This window comes from Trichosurus vulpecula, chromosome 9 (genome assembly GCF_011100635.1).
Source record: "Trichosurus vulpecula isolate mTriVul1 chromosome 9, mTriVul1.pri, whole genome shotgun sequence".
Lineage (NCBI taxonomy): Eukaryota > Metazoa > Chordata > Mammalia > Diprotodontia > Phalangeridae > Trichosurus > Trichosurus vulpecula.
Window position 1 is genome coordinate 29,146,459 of NC_050581.1, and position 18,000 is coordinate 29,164,458.

The following is an 18,000-nucleotide window of genomic DNA, read 5'->3' on the forward strand; positions in this document are numbered from 1 at the left end:
TTAAAAGATCCTTTCCTTTTCCAGAATACCTCAGCTATAATATCTGAATACTTAGGAGAGACATAAATCAAGATATATTATTTCTGAGTAGGAATTATTTCTAATAACCAAAGATATTATTTTATATAAAATGAAACAAATATACATCTGCCACAAAGTATCACCTATAACTTATTTTTATTTATTCATTTAAATTATTGTACGGGCATTTTTAAATTTTAAATTAAATATTTTACTGGCTGGTTTTTGGAAAAAAATGAATTACTTAACAAGAAAAAAATCTCACCCATAGGACTTTCCCATAAAACTAGTTAAATAAAAAAATCTAATATATTCATTTTAATATACAGGCAAATTTCCAACCTTATAGTTAAAAATTTTCCCCCAAAATAAAACTTATAAAATATTAACATCATGACTACTTCTCAATATACCACTCTAGCTCTATCTTCTCTTACAATACATATTTGTCCTGATTAAAAATTAAAATTTTAGTGAAAAGTAACATGGTGTAGTGGCTACTTACCTCAGAGTAACAGTGACCTGAGTTTAATGTCTACTTTCAACCCATACTGGTGGGATGATCCTGGCCTAGTCACTGAACATTCCTCTCTAAGATTAAAAATTACCAAAAAATGGTTGCTATTTATTGGTAAAAGGATTTCCCTACATCAATAAAATCACAGATATAGATTTTTTTGAAAAAGTCCCCTACTACTCTATCAAGAAAAATATTATATGAAAAACAGAATCAAGGAGCATTTCCTCAGAAATGATGAATGTTATTTTAAGCTATGACTATTTTGCTGCCTATTTACCTTTCCTTTAAGCATAGAAATTCATCCTGTTAAAATAATTTGCAAGCCTTTCTGTATTTTCCTAAAATAAAATTTTAAATCTCCATTTCTATACATCTGAATCAAGATCATAGTTGAAGATATACAATGCAATAGATATGAAAACTAAAATAACACTAATGATATTTATAATGAAATTGAAGTTATAAGGGCCTCTTCTGATGAATGACTTGGCTTTGGGGGTTTCCCAAGAAACTATGTTGGAGAACAGGAGGAGAAAACATGATAAATGTAGAGGGGAAAGATTTTTTTCAAGAGAAACATATCCGCCTTTGCCATAGAAACTATACTCTCTAACTAATAGTTCCAGCCAGGCACAATGAATTATGTATTGGTCACTTCTGAAAATGTCTGTCTCATTCTGCACCTCCAGTCCATCACCTCTCTACCAAGAAGCAAGATACCTGCTTCATAATCAATCTTCTAAAATCATGATTGATCACCGTGTTGATTAGAGCTCTGACTTTTCTTGGGGGGAGGGGGTATTCATAAGGAGTTGTTCCCTCTAAAGAAGAAGAAAATGCAGTGCTTGTGAATTGCAGAGGTCCCCTGGCATAGATCGAAAGAAGTAAAACTATTAACTTTCTACATTTGGCTTGAACTTTTTTTGTACAAGTCATCAGTGAGGGTGGATCATGAATTCTCCCCTCTTTTAGCGTTTGCCACTTCACTCAGGTTCACCAATACTATATTTATAATGGGATGTACCCTGCTCATTAGAAGTCACAATTTCCTTTCACATGTGAACCCTTTCATCACATGAAGTCTTGATTTCTAGCAATTCAACTCAATTTCACCTTGAGGATTCAAAATGAAAGCACAATAATGTCTAGTTGCCCTTTTCTGCTTTCCTAAAAATCCACTCTCAAGCTTGTAAGATGTTTGAGGATAGGTACTCTGTAGTAGTTCTTTCTGCACTTATTCACCTCTGTATTCCTGAAGAGCCTAGCACATTGCCTGGCTCAAAATAAGTGCTTCAGTAAGTGTCTGTGAATGAATGAACTGTTTTAGTTTTGCAAAATGTTCCCATCTCAATTTATTAAGGTATAAAAAGTCCTAGATGCATTTAAAAGTGTATTATTTTTTCCATTTATTACTTTTATATTTGGAGATTTTTATACACACACACAGACACATACATGAACATGCACACACACACATATGTACATAGGCTAAAGCTCCAATGTGAAAAAGACTAACAGTTCTTTCTGCACTGCACACACACAAATACTACTTCCTAGCTAGTTCTCTATTTGTAGATACTATCATTCTTTGTGACCATCTCTAATATTTACAGCTTCCCCTAATCCTTTGACTATTCCCAGTGCCCTACCAAGAAGCCATATTTGCTGTCAAACTCCAGTGAAAACTGCAAAGTTGTTGTTGTTGTATTACCAGGGCTGTCCATTTAAATTCTAGGTACCCAAGGAATACTTTGCAAAGACAGCCCCTGCAACTAACTGGCCTCAGAATTTTTTTTAAATCATGAAATCGTGCTTCTCCCACCACCAAATGCTTGGGAGACTAGCTTTCATCCATGAATCTTACTCTTCTCCTTAAAAGCAAACATGGAGGGGAAAAGAATTTCAATAGAATCCAGACATTAAGTGCCTCTTATACATAAGGCAAAAATAGTCTGAGCCTATAGGAAACTTACATTTTAATGGCATTTTAAGAATAAAAGGCCTAGCTCAGAAAACACTATGCTGGAATTGCATCTCTAGGACACAGCATAAAGAGCAACTTATCTTGCTACATCCACTTTATTCAAATAGTAATCACCATCAGTTTCCTTTGGGATAAACTGAGAATAAGATCAGGATAACCTGAAAACTTAAAGCCATTTTCCCATGTGCTAAATAATGCCTGATAGAATCCTGAACGTTTTTGCAGCTGTCTGCATTGGATACACTTGAGTGTCTCAAGATTATGTATAGATTCATGGTGCCTAGGGCACTTGGGGTTGGGGATCGGGGTGGAAGTGGGAAGGGAATGATAATGAATCATGAGTGGCAGGTGAATGCAAGATTCTGTGTTTCAACATAGTAGGGGGAAAACCCATACAAGTGCTCCAGGCACACGCTTGGCTAAACCCTCCTTCCACCAAGATGTAAACCATGTGTGTCAGCAAAGGCTGAGGAATTATGAAAAGCCACACCTTTTTTGCTGATATGCTGCAGACAGGTGAGAACTTAGCTTTTGTCCTTCTTGACTTTTTATTTTTAACTTCCTGCTGTCCAAAGCTCAAACCTAACTAATTTGAGACTGGAGCAAAGAGAAATTAATGACTTTCTTGTTTTACAGGGAGTAACCCCCATCCCCACCCCCACCCCTTGTGATTCATTTGTTCTTGAGATCTCACTCATGCTAACATTAAAGCCAAAAACAACAGCAGTATAATCATTACATTGCTGCAGGTCATTCCAGATTATGCAAGATGACCACACCTCATAAACCTTAATGTCTGAACTCTTCTACATTTATGATTCACAAAAGATCATCTGTATTAGAGATGCTTGTGGGATAGCTATGAACATTTTAAATGTGAATTCATTTTCAGATTGTAACAAAAGAACTTCAAATAGAGTTTCAAACAGTGTGACTTGCAATTAGGAGAACAAAACAAAATGAATCAGCTCTCTCTTTTTTTTTACTGAAGTCATTTGTCTTTCCATAGAATCACAGGATGTTAGAGCTTGGAAACAGCTTCAGAAACCATCTAGTCTATTTCTTTCTCCTCCTCCCCTTTTTTTTGTAGGTAAGGAAATTAAGACTCAATGAGATGAGACGAGATGAGGTGAGGCAACTTGGTATTGTGGCTCTAAAGTCAGAGTACCTGGGTTCACATCTCTCCTTTGCCACTTATTACTTTGGTTAACTTAAATTTTCTGGAACTCAGTTTCCTCGTTTGCAAAATGAAGGTTCAGAACTAGGTAACCTCCGAGTTTCCTTCCAGTTTTGAACCTATGATTCTATATTTATTTCCAGCTAATAAGTGGCAGAGATGGGATTTTAACTCATGTCTTCTGGGTTCATTATGCCATCTTTTATTATTTTGTTGATTTCTAGATATACAAAAGTGACAGAGAATAAACTTGAATAAACTTGAAAATTATGTGAAAAACAATTTCACCAGAGAGTGAGTTGTTATTGTTGTCCTCCATTCTTGAAGAGAGCCAGGACATCAAGAAGGTGATTTCATGACTTGTAAGTGAATTGAATTTAAGTTGGGGAGGGCTGTACAAAGTTACTAGCCTCACTCTCTCCTCCGGAGCCATCTGGGTCCAGTGGCAAGATATGGACCATGAGTACTAGAGGTGACCCAGACACAGTGGAGACTTCGGCCTTTTTAAGCTAACGTCCTTCCCAGGTTGCAGTTTGACTGAGGCAATGCTCATTCAGCAATTAAGGCTAGGTAAGAAATGAGGCAAAGAATGGCCTCTTCTACCTAGTCAAAAAAAATCTATCTAGAAGGGGAAGACTCTCAAGGTTTCTGGCCAAAATAGAAACAGTTGCTATTTACATTCACTCTGAGCCATCAGGGCCCAAACAATAACCAGGTAGGGCTTGGACTGGGACCTACTGCTGGTCAATCAAAAGAGCCAGAATGATTTGGGTCACCTCTCCTCTCCACTCTCCTCCATCCACATAGGGGATAATACCCTTACCTGCAGGTGCTCTTCCCAATGGAATGCAAATTTTTAATCAGTGAAACCTTGCAAGATAACTTGGGGTTTATGGTTAGATTTCTTTCTTAAGGACCATGCCAGTACTAGAAGAGATTTAATGAAGGATATGCCTACTATCTTCTGAAGCATTTCATTTTAGGATAACTGTAATTATTAGAAATGTTTCTTACATCAAGCTGGAATCTCTTCAACTTCTACTGTGTACTCTCAGTCCTACCCTTTATACCCAAGCAGAACAAGTATAATCTCTCTTCCATATAATGGCCACTCAACCCTTTAAAATCACTGTTATTCCTACTCTCTTACCTTATCTAGGATAAACCACTTTAGTTGATCCTCATGTATGGTGTCCTCCACGTCTTTCACCATCTTGGTCATCCTCTTCTAGATGTATTCTATTTTACTAAAAATGTGTTATGAATACATTTCCAGATGTGCCTGATTAGGGTGAGATGTAGTAAATTATAATCTCCTTTTTAAAGAAATTTCCTTGTAAAATGCAAATATAATTAGAAAAGATAACAGATAGAATTATTATCAGATATATAACATTTTATTCTGAATTAGTTCATTACTAATGAGGAAGCCAATTACCTAGCAGAGTCCTGTGGTAATAGAGCAAAAGTTAGCTACATCTTGAATGAGTGGGAGCAGAGAAGCCTGGGCTCTTTGGAGTAGGTCAGGAGGGAGGATGTAATAATCTCCAAAATAGAAGAGGAATGCAGAAAGGGGAAGTGAGAGGCAAATATTTAGTACTTCCCAATTTTTCCCATAGCTGATACTTATGGGATTACATTTTTTAGTTTTTCTCTAAAGATCCCTGAGTTCAACAGAAATTATCTTTCTCAATCAAAATTGCAGGCCATGTTCTTAGATATGCCTCTTGGTAGTTACCTATGTCAGTATAGATAAATACCTTAAATACCATATATACAGGAAGGAAGAAAAGAAATAAAAGAAAGGAAGGAAGGAATTAAGGAAGGAAGGAAGGAAGAGAAGGAAGGAAAGGAGGGAGAGAAGGAGGGTGAGGGAAAGAAGGAGGAAGAAAATGAGGGAGAGTGTATTAGTGAATATTATTTACTAATCACTACTTTAAACTTCAGGGCCACAAATTGGCAAGACAATTCCTGCCAATACCCCATCCAATACGGTTTCCACAATGGCCAGTTTATAAAAAAAATTGATTCTAAATGATCTCTTCCTCCTTGAGATTCGAATTGGGGTTGGATATCTCCACATCTCACTTATCACTATTGTTTTGTATCATAGGTGTTTGTATAACTGTCTTTTCTCCTTTATTAGATCCTATGCTTCTTGAGCATGAGATCTTTGTTATACTTGATTTTCATATCCTGGTCCTTAGCACAATGCCTTGCATAGAAAAGTACTTAGTAAATGTTTGTTGAATTGACCATGAATACAATGACAGTCGTGCTGTTTTGCTGCCTCTCATTGCCTGACACATAAAAGAGAGAGAATCAGGAATATTATTTACCTACTTTTGTATCTAGTATCTATTTAGTGTCATCTTCATGGTCTTGGAAAAAAACACACTAAGAAACTTGGAAGAAGTGGGTAAGTTGGAATGAGTGAAAAGTCACTTGCTTTGCCTGTTTATTTATTTTGTCTGAGATGATTCCCACATTCACTTACCATATGGCATTAAATCATTTTGGTCCTTGAGTTATTATTACAAGATTCAAAGAGTATAATTTAGAGAATTGCCAGCCTGAAGCTACACTCTGCCCAGCATACACACACACACACACACACACACACACACACACACACACACACACAACCACAAGGATGGGGAAAGAAAAATAACTTTCATGATAGGCCATATTTACGTAATTTTCTCCCACCACAGATTGTTTTGGCAGTCTAGACAGAGTCTTATAATCCACCTTCCCTGATGTCATCTACATCTTTGCTTTATAAGTTCAGACTGAATCAAGAGTAAGTATTGCTTCTTTAAGTAATATCATACAAATAATTAGTGTATTGCCACCCTAAAGGGTGCTTTGGCCTCTTTTATTTCCCACATGAGAAGGAAGGAAAGGGTTGATGAGTCACACAACAGATTACTTGCAAGCCAATGCAACTGATAACTGGCATAAATAGACATACATATATGTAGCTTATTCTTTTTAAAAAAAAAATATTGTAGAAAGGGGAAGGAGTGGGCTGGATTCAGGGAAAGAAAGATTAAGGAACTAATTTCTTACTTTGAAGCCATGGACTAGATCTAAAGCCAGGAGTTCTTAACCTTTTGTTGGTCATGAGCCCCTTTGGCAGTCTAGTTCCCCTTCTGAATATTGTTCCCATGGACCCCTTCTCAGAAAAATGTTTTTAAGTGCATAAAATGAAATAGGAAACCAATTATATTCAAAAAGTATGCAATTCCCCCTCCCCCATCCAAGTTGGACTTATATATATCAGGTTAAGCACTCCAGGTCAAAATCATGTTTTGAAGGTAATTTTAATGTTGGGGGAGGGGGAGTGAAAGTGTACCTGATTTTTATTTTTTGAAAAAGCATAACAGAGGGGGTATATTATGCTGGCATTTAAGATTAGGAATATATATATGTATATGTATACATATATATATACACTTCCCTCTTACATATACATATACATATATATATATATCCTTTCTCATATATATATGTATATAATATAGTCTTCCCTTCTAAATCAACAACTGACTTCTTGAGTGTGATGTGAGACATATCTATTTATCACTCTGGAAAAATATCCATTTTTCCAACTATGTGAGGAACAAAATTTAGATTATTTTCAATTAAAGGTACAAAATAACATTGTGATTTCTTGTTATGCAAAGTAACAATACAGCCAAACCATGATTTGTTTTGGGGCCCAATTTAAACTCAATCTCCCTTCATCCTGGGGAGGTGGGGGAAGGAGTGACTCTGGATTATAATAAAATGACACATAGTTTTTAAAAGTCCCTCCTTAGCCCCAATTTTCATTTGCAAATGATTATAACTTTCTTGTTTTCAAGTAGAAGTGAAAGCTCCCAAAATAATAGAAAAATCCCTGTCATTTTAGTAAGATTTCCAATCTTCAAATGCTTACAAAATATGAGAAAGAGATTTCTTTTCCTCTTACATGATTCTAGTAGTTGGTCATTAATAGGTAAAAGTTTAGGAGACCACCTGTATATGTTTTGTAAACAAGTCTCAGTTATCTGGGGTCATAATTATTCCTTTAGAGGTTTCTTTGCAGCACTTTGAGAATTTTATTTTGCTCTAATGCTACCAATTTTTGACTGTCATTAGCATCTATCTGAGGAAGGAATAGGAAAAGAGATATGTTCACCTTCAATTCAAACTTTCCATCAGCTCCTTTTGTGTTTGGGAGATATTGACAAAAGTTATGCAAAACAATATTCTCAATAACATTGGGATGAGGGTGGAGGCAGTATCTGGAGTTGTGATATCATTAGTATCTGATTTGGAAGTTTCCTCCATTTGTGCAGCTAATAAAAGAATCTCTAACTTAGTTTTTTATTGAGTTGTTTTAGATACTGAGTGGTTAAGGGACTTGCCGAGGGTCACATAGTCAGTCAGAGGCATGACTCAAATCCAATCAATCAACAAACATTTATTAAATACTTACCGTGTGCCAAGCATGGTGCTAAGTGCTTGTGATACAAAGACAAAGAATGAAGCCCTATTTGATTTTTTTCCTCTTATGCCAGCTATCTAGCTGCTAAGCCATGTGAGGGGGAAAAATGCTTACTCTCAAGCTTCAAAAAAATCAACTTCACAAGTATAAGATAAGAGATGCTTAGTTAGATTACAGTTCTCCTGAAAAATATCTAGGGTTTCAATATGTCAAGAGTTTAATGCAGCAGCCAAAAAACCTAGTGTTCTCTAAGGTTGCATTGGTAAGTGAATAATGTCCAGAGCGAAGAAGATGCCAGTATTCACTGTACTCTGTTCTTTTTTGTCAGCAATATACGTCACTTAACACTTAAAATGAGGGAGAGTTTATTAGTGAATATTATTTACTAGCACCAGCAACAATGGCAAACCTCCAGAAATCCAATATTGGAGAAAGTGGTAAAAAGAAACACTCCACCCCTAAATTTATTTCAAGTCCAAAGTAAAGTCTCATCCAATTCAACAAATATTTGTTAAGCTACTATCATGGGTAAGGCCTTTGACCAGGCTGTCCCTTATGCCTGGAATGTACACTCTCCTCACTTCAACCTCTAAAAGTCTCTAGCTGTCTTTGAAACTCAGGCAAAGAGCCACCTCCAAAAAAGGCTCTTCCTCATCCTAATCAATCAATCAACTAACCAAACAATAAACACCTACAAAGCACCTATTACTTTATGACAGGTACTATGTTAGGCACTGAGAATATAGAGACACAGATAAAGCAATCCTTTCCCTAAGAAGCTCACATTCAATTGGGAATAAATGTAAAGTAAGTAAATATAAGTAAATACAAAAGAGATGAAAAGTAGATGCAAGGTAATCAGATGCGGGGAGCAGAGCATCTTGTGGATTCAGAAAAGGTCTAATGTAGGAGATGGTGCTTGAGTTGAGCTTTTTAGGAAGCCAGATTCCAGGTCTGGGAAAGTCATACTTGTAAAATGGCACAGAGGTGGGAAATGGAATGATGTATGTGAGGTAATAGTAGCGAGCAACCTAGTTTGATTGGACCAAAAAGTGCTTGATGGGGAATGTGCATTCATTTTGGAAGACTAGATGAATCATACTGTAAAGAGTTTTAAATTTCAGAGGAGCTTGTATTTGATCCTTGAGGCAATAGGGAACCACTGAAGCTTTTTGAGGAGAGTGACATGGTCAAACCTTTTCTTTAGTAATTTTACTTTGGCAGCTATAAGATGAATAAATTGGAGAGGAGAAAGACTTGAGGCAGGGAGATCATTTAGGAAGTTCTTCCAAGTAGTCCTGGTAAAAAGTCCCTAAACTAGGATGTTGGATGGGGAGAGAAAACAGTATCAAGATGTTGGAGAGGTAAAATTGATAAGACTTGACAACAGTTTGTACATAGGTGCACCACAGCAGGGGTGTCAAACTGGGATAGAAACAGGGACCATTAAACTACACATACAGATCCCAACAGGCTGCATATTGACTTAGTGTTAAAATGTAATATTATCCACGTTTTGTTGTATTTTTCATTTATTTTATTAAATATTTCAATTACATTTTAATCTAGTTTGAGCTGCTCTTAGGCAAGTTGTGGGCTGTGGTGGGCCACGTGTTTGAGACCTTTGCTCTAGGGTAAAACAACAAATATGACTGAGAAGAGAAGGATGATGGTGCCCTCAGCAAAAAACAGAGAAGTTAGGAAGTGGTGTGGGTATGGAGAGAAAGATAATGAGTTCTCTTTTGGTCAAGTTGAGTTTGAGTTGTTTTTGCGTAATAAAATGCAAATTCCTTGAAGAGAGGAACTATTTGATTTTGGTCTTTGTATCTTAAGACCCTAAACGAATACCTGGAAGAAAGTAAATTTGGTCTGGTAAATGCTTATTTATTGATTGATGTTAGACACTGAGGGTACAAAGACATAAATAAAATATTTTCTGACCTCAAAAGGCATGGTTTGGTTTGGTTTGGTTCTGTCTTACTGAGAGATTTGGACATGTACACAATAAAGTGGTTTTTAATTGCATTTTATTTTCAAATCCGTATTATCTCTCCTCCTCCTCCCTGACAAATTGAAAACGGAAGAAACAACAAACATATGTAGTCAAATAAAATGAATTTCTTCAATGGCTGTATTCAAAAACCAAAACAAAACAACTCAATTTGTACTTTGAGTCCATCGCCTCTCTATCAGGAGAGGAGTAATAAGTTTTATCTTGAGTCCTCTGGAATTGCGGTTAGTCATTGCATTGATCAGACTTCCTAAGTTTTTCAAAGATGTTTGTCATTACTGTAACTGTGTAAAAGGTTGTTGTTCATCTTACTTCACTCTGCATCTGTTCATATCAGTCTTCCCATATTTCCAACTCCCTTCAAAATTTCTTATAGCACAATAATATATATGTATACATAGATGTACATGTATAACTTATTCAGTCATTTCCCAGTTTATGGGTACCCCTTCAGTTTCTAATTCTCTGTTATCACAAAAATAATTGCCCTAAATATTTTTTTAATATATGTCTTCCTTTTTCTTTGATCTCTTTATGTATATAAAATAATAGTGGTCAAAGAATATATATATATATATATATACACATATATTTATGTATATATATATACATATATATATGTGTGTGTATATATATAGTTTAATAGCTTTTGGGGCATAATTATAATTTCTCTTGAGAATGGCTGGACTAGTTCACAGCTCCACCAATGAACAATTCATGAATATACCTGTTTTTCTGTATCCTAACCAGCATTTGTCATTTTTCCCTTGTCGTCAACTTTGCTAATCTGATGTGTGTGAGGTGTAACCTCAGCGATTTTTTTTTTTTGCAGGGGGGAAGGCAGGGCAATCGGGGTTAAGTGACTTGCCCAAGGTCACACAGCTAGTAAGTCTGTCAAGTGTCTGAGGCTGGATTTGAACTCCGGTTCTCCTGACTCCAGGGCCAGTGCTGTACTCACTGTACCACCTAGCTGCCCCTCAGTGATGTTTTAAATGAGCATTTCTTTAATTATAGCGCTTTAGAACATTTTTTCATGTGGCTCTTGATAACATGGAATTCTTCCTATAATAATTTGTTATTTATATCATTTGACCAGTTATTAATTGGGGAGTGGCTCTTATTCTTATAAATTTGAATCACTTTCCTAAATATTTTAGAAATTAGACCTTTATCAAAGAAACTTGAACAAAGATCCCCCCACCCCGATTTCCTTCTTCTCTTCTAACATGAGCTGCATTGGTTTTATTTGTACAGAAATTTTTATATTTTTTGTAGCAAAATTGCCCATTTTACCTCTCTTTCTCTTGTTTGGTCATTAACTCTTCCCCTTTCCATTGTTCTGACAGATAATTTCTTCTTAGTATTGCTAGGCCCTCTTCCTTCTTACTTGTCCCTCTGCTAATTCCCTTACTATTCTTGACCTTTTGTTCTTCCAGATAATTTTTTTCCTAGCTTCAAAAAGTAATTCTTCCTAGCTCTACAAAGTAAACCTTCTTTTGTGTTGCCTGCTCATTTTCCCAGCCAATTACTTGACTTTTGAACTGTTTGTCAGGGTATGACTGCTTCTAGAGTGGAAAGTGCTTTGTCCCAAGCTTCAGGGGTTTTGCGCTGCTGTTTTCAGAGCTACCCATGTTCTGAGATGGTATGATGCTCCTCTCCTGGCCTGTGCTCTGATCTGTGAGTGCAAGCACTCCTTTCTGCCATGTAACTACCAGGAGGACTCTCTATTCAGAGTCACTGAAAGCTCTGCCATACCAGCACTCCTCCTCCCCCAAGGACCATCAACCAGGACTGTGACCCAGATCCAAGCAGGGCAAAGTGAGAGAATGCTGCCTTAGTGCCAGCAAAGAGATCACTCTGATCAGCCTCCTGATTCCCCCCACTGTCTATAGGCTTGGAGCTCCAAAAGCAGCTGCCATAGCCACAGCTGCAGCCACCCCCACCACCCTGGGGCTGAGGCTGGACCACTCAGTTCTCTCACCCAGGTCTAACAGTTTTCCCACTGACCTGCTCAGTTGTCTTTGGCATTTGTGGGTTGAGAAGTCTGGAAACTGCCACAGCTCAGTGATTCAAGGCCCTGAGGCCTGTTCCACCTAGTCTACTCTGGTCTAGTCTCTTCCAGGGCATCTGAAGCTGGGCTGTGCTCCTCTCCGAGCACGATGTGATAGACCCTTCCCAGTCACCATCCAGGCCTTCTTGGGCTGGAGACTTATTTCACTCTCATTTAATGAGTTCTGTAGCTCTAGAATTTGTTTAGAGTCATTTTTATAGGTGTTTAAAGGGATTTGGGAAAGAGCTCAAGCAAGTCCCTGTTTTCAAGCTGCCATCTTGGCTCTGCCCCTGAACTTTTTAATTTTTAAAAAGAAATTCCAAATGAATAAAGAAAAAACACACTGTTAACTATTTTTTTTAAAATCACAAGTGGAGAGGAAATGAACATTCAAACAGAAAACCAGAAAAGACCCCTACAAGGAGAAAAATTATGTCCTTCTAAGATCACAATGGAAGTGCAGGGGAAATTAGTGTACAATTACTATGCATACCTCCAAAGGAAATGAAAATCCTATTGGAACTGAGATAACCAATAGAAAACCTTGAAAATTCAGAAAACAGTATTGTTTACTTTTTTAAAATGACTCATCCATAATCCACAAAACTTCATAGGGGGATCAGGAAACCTAGGTTCTTATCCTGGTTTTGCCATTAAGTACATATTTGATCTTGAGCAAGTCACTTTACTTCATGACACTAAAGGATTATGGGACTGTAAATGTAAAGCTGGAAGTGACCTTAGAGATCATCTTATTCAGGTCCCTTGTTTTGCAGATGAGGAAACTTAGGGTCTGAGATATAAAGCCTCTTGTATGAGGACACATAACAAGTAGTGAGTTGGCTCTGAGTCTCAATTTCCAAACCTATGAAATGTGGTGAGTGACTAGATGTCTATGGCCATATAGCTCTAAAATTCTATTAGCTATATGACACTTGCTAGGGGAAAAAGCCTCTTAAAAAGATTCAAGATGATCCAACATTATATTCCCTACTAATCTTTTCACACAAATGACCAATTAACTGCCATGGAATAGTCTAATGCTGCATGTGAATGATTTGGTCCTTTCTGTGTTAAGGAATGACAAAGAAATATTCAAGATATGTGAGATGTGTTTAATACTTCTCCCATAAACCAACCCTATAGCTGCATGTAAACACTTACAACTGGTATGGAAAGTGATCATGATCTTATCCATCCGCACTTCAATTCCCCTCCTTTAACAATTTAAATCTACAGGAATCCTCTAGAGAGCTACAGTGTCCCAAAAGTTTTAGTGCAGTTTTAAGGCTTAATAACTTTAAACTACACTATGAATTTAGCGTCAGCTTGTTTTTGAAGATAGGAGTATTTTTTCAAATGACCTAGCACTCAGTGAACTACACAGAAATTAATTAGCAAATTTCCGATTTTGGTACTCATATTTGGTCAATCATTTTGTTTGTGTGTCAAACCAAAAGCAAACAGGTTGATTTAATGCAATTTATTTATTTTTTTTGCTTGCTTTACCTGAGCTATCAGTGAATTCTAGTCAAATAAGGGAAGAGAATCTTTCATATTTGACACTAAGGCAGAACTTGGCACAAGGTGATGACAGTAAGGTTGGCTCATGTAATCCAATCTGCTCACTGTAACTGGAAGGGCTATGCATAGGATGATGAGATAGCTAAGCTCAGCAAGGGGGTGGTCAGATTCAATTTGACTGCAGTATTCAGAAGGGGTTAAGCAAGACTCTAGATCAGGGCCCAAGATTAGCAGCTTGGCAGACAAATAGGCAGAACTATAACTAGGGAGGAATAACAAGTAGTTTTCCCCTGGGTAGAAAATTTAGGAGGCACAAAAACTGAATGCCTGCACTCCTTCAGCAGAGTAAAAAGAGATGAGGAGAGGAAAGAGAAGAAAATGAGAATCAAGTCAAACATTTATCAATGTTCCAGGCATAGGGCTAAGCACTAGGGATACAAAGAAAGGCAAATGCCAATTCTTGCTCTTAAGGAGTTCAAGTCTAATGAGGAAGACAAGGTGGAAACATTCGTGCATAAAAAGATATATTACGTATAAATTACAAGTAATCTTAGAGGGAAAATTTAATAGCATTAAGGGAGACTGGGAGATGCTTCTTACAGAAGGTGAGCTTTTAGGTGGGACCTGAAGGAAGCCAGGAAAGCCAGGAGATAGAGATGAGGAGGGAGGACATTTCAGGCATGGGAGAAAGCCAGTGAAAACACCTTGGAGTTAGGAGATGGAGTATCATATGCATATCAACAACAGCAAGGAGATCAGTGACACTGGGCTGTAGAGGAAGCGGAAAAGGGTAAGATGTAAAAAGACTGGAGAGCAGGAAGAGAACAGATTATGAAGGGCCTTAAAAGTCAGATGATTTTAAATTTGATCCCAGAGGCAATAACTCCCTATGAATAGAGATTATTTAATAGATGTGATATAATCTGATCTGCACTTTAGTAAGGTTACTCTGACGGTTTACTGGAGGATGGATTGGACTAGGGAGAGATTTGAGTAAGGAAGACCAACCAGCCAGCTGTTTCAATAACTCAAGTGTGAGGTGATAAGGGCCTACACCAAGCTGGTGACTGTGTCAAATTGAAGGAGGACGTTCATGAGAAATGTTGTGGAGATAGAGTTGACAAGATTTGGCAAGAAATTGGAAATGGGGGAAACAAGAGGAGTTGAAGATGACACCTGTTTTTGTGAGCTTGAATGATTTGAGGAAGATCATGCCTTCCACATTTTTAGAGAAGTTTGGAAGAGAAGAGAGCTTGAGGAGAAAGATGAATTTATTTTCAAACATGTTGAATTTAAGATGTCTATAGGATATCCAGTTCAAAATGCCCATTAGGTAGTTGAAGTTACAAGACCAGAGGTCAGGAGAGAAGTTAGAGCTTATTACATAGATCTTAGAATTAATTATCAGCATAGCTGAATCCTGGGAAGCTGATGAGATCACTAAGCGAAATATTATAGAGGAAGAAGAGAATGGGGCCCAGGACACAGCCTTGAGGGATATCCACGGTTAGTGAGTGCAGCCTGGGTGAAAATTTAACAAAGGAGACTAAGAAAGAGTAATCAGACATATAGGAGAACAACCAAGATAGAACAATGGCATGGAAACAGAGAAAGAAGACAGTATCAAGGAGAAGAGGGTGACTGACAGTGGAGCTGCAGAGACATCAAGAAGGATGAGGATTGAGAAAAGGTCACTGAATTTGTTAATTAAGAGATCTTTAGTAACTTTGGAGAGACAAATTTCAGTTGAACGATGAGATGGGAAGCCAGACTACATAGAGTTAAGCAAAGAACAAAGGGAAAGGAAATGAAGACCAACGATTATAGATAGCCTTCTCAAAGAGTTTTACAACTATGAACATGTTTTTAACTATGAAAGGGAGGAGAGATATTGAATGATACCTAGTAAGAACGGGTAGATCAAGTGAGGTTGTTTGTACTTTGTTGTTTGTTTTGCTTTTTGTTTCCTTCCTTCCTTCCTTCCTTCCTTCCTTCCTTCCTTAAGACTGAAGAGGGAGGCAGAGCCAAGATGGCAGTGAAAAGGCATGACTCACCTGAGCTTTCCCTAAAACCCCTCTGAACACCTTTAAATAAAACCATAAGATAATTCCTGAAGCAGGAGAACCCGCACCCAGCCAAAGACAACTTAAAAGGTCAGCAGAAAGGTCTGTCTCACTTGGGTGAGAGTGGAACACAGTCCAGCACAGCAGCACAGGTCGTACCACCACAGATCCAGCCCCAGCAAACCAGAAACAGGCCTTGGGAACCAGTGAATCAGCAGTAGCAGCAGCTGCTTCCAGAGCTCTCAGCCCAAAGATAGTAAGGGAGTTGAACAACTGATCAGAAGGAGATTACAAGGGTATCTTTGTTGGCACTGGGAGCAAGACTCTATTGCTTCACCCATACTCAGATCTGAGTTGTTTTCCTTGGTGGGAGTCCCAGGAAGAAGTGGACTAGCACACCAGAGCTTGCAGCCACAGTGGAGCAGGGACCCTCATCACAGTTCCAGGGCAGAAAAGAGTGCTTCTGGTCACTCACAGATTAGAGCATAGGTCAAGAGAGTAGTAAATCTCCATCTCCTTAGATCATACCACTTTGGAAGAATTGAAAACTTTTAGGTCCCTAGAATAATCTCTGAAAACAGCTGTACAAAACCCCTGAAGCTTGGGATAATGTACATTACACCCTGGAAGCACAGCCCCACTTTAAAATTTTTAAAAGAGTTAAAAATCCGGAAACAGACTGGAAAATGAGCAAACAATACAGAAAATTCTGACTATAGAAAGTTAGTATGATGACAAGGAAGATCAAAACACACTCAGAAGAAGATAACAAAGTCAAAGCTTTTACATCCAAAACCTCCAAGAAAAATATGAATTGGTCTCAGGTCATGGAAGAGGTCAAAAAGGATTTTGAAAACCAAGTAAGAGAGGTAGAGGAAAACTTTGAAAGAGAAATAAGAACGATGCAAGAAAATCATGGGAAAAGAGTCAACACCTTGTTAAAGAGACACAAAAATAATACTGAAGAAAATAATCAAATCTATATGAGAAGGTACTCTAAATTGCTATTGATTAGAGGAATGCAAATTGAAACAATTCTGAGGTATTCAGATCGGCTAATAGCACAGAAAAGGAGAATGATAAACATTGGAGGGGACGTGGGAATAATGAGACATTAATGCACATTTGGTGGAGTTCTGAACCATTCAACTGTTTTTTTGAGTAATTTGAGACTATGGCCAAAGGGCATACCTTTATCTGTATCCAAAAAGAAATTTTAAAAAAGGGAAAAACACCTATATGTACAGAAATATTTATAGCAGCCCTGTTATGGTGCAGGGAATTGGACAATGGGAGGATGTCCACTAATTGGGGAATGGCCAAATGAATTATGGTATGTTATTATGATGGAATATTATCATGCTATAAGAAAGGATCAGCAGGATGCTCTCAAAAAAATCTGGAAAGAATTACATGAGTAGATGCAAAGTGTATTGTGTACAAAGTAACAGCAATATTGTAAGATGATTAGCTAATGATCCAAGACAACTCTGCAAATGCTGAAATGAAGATGAAAAATATGGTGAAAAATGCTATCCATCCCCAGACAAAGAACTGATGGTGTTGAATACAGATTGAAACATATTTTTTTTACTTTCTTTATTTTTCTTGAGAGTTTTTTCAGGGGGAGTCCATGTTTTCTTTCACAACATGACTAACATGGAATTACGTTTTGCATGACTACACATGTATAACCTATATTGAATTCCTTGCCTTCTCAATAGGGGAAGTGGAGTGGGAGGAAGGGAGAGAATTTGGATTTCAAAGTTTTAAAAATGAATGCTAAAATTATTTTTACATATAATTGGAAAAAATAAAATACTAAATTATTTTTTTTAAATAAATCAGTCTGTATTTAAAAAAAAGAGACGAGATATGTCTACATGTTAGTAGACAATACACAGGGCAAGACTGAAGACTAATGACTGAATGGGAATGAAGGAGGGGTCAATATACTGGAAAAGATGGAATGGAATGGGATCACTTGTATATGTACATCCATGCACTCCTTCAGCAGAGTAGGAGTTAAGGAGAGTAAGAGCACGTATTGGCCAGGAAGTGGGAAAGAGGAGATTCAGGTCCTGGGTGACTGTGAGGAAATCAAACTGCATAGTATTCACTCCTTCCTTCTCTTCCTGCAGCCATAAAAGTAATC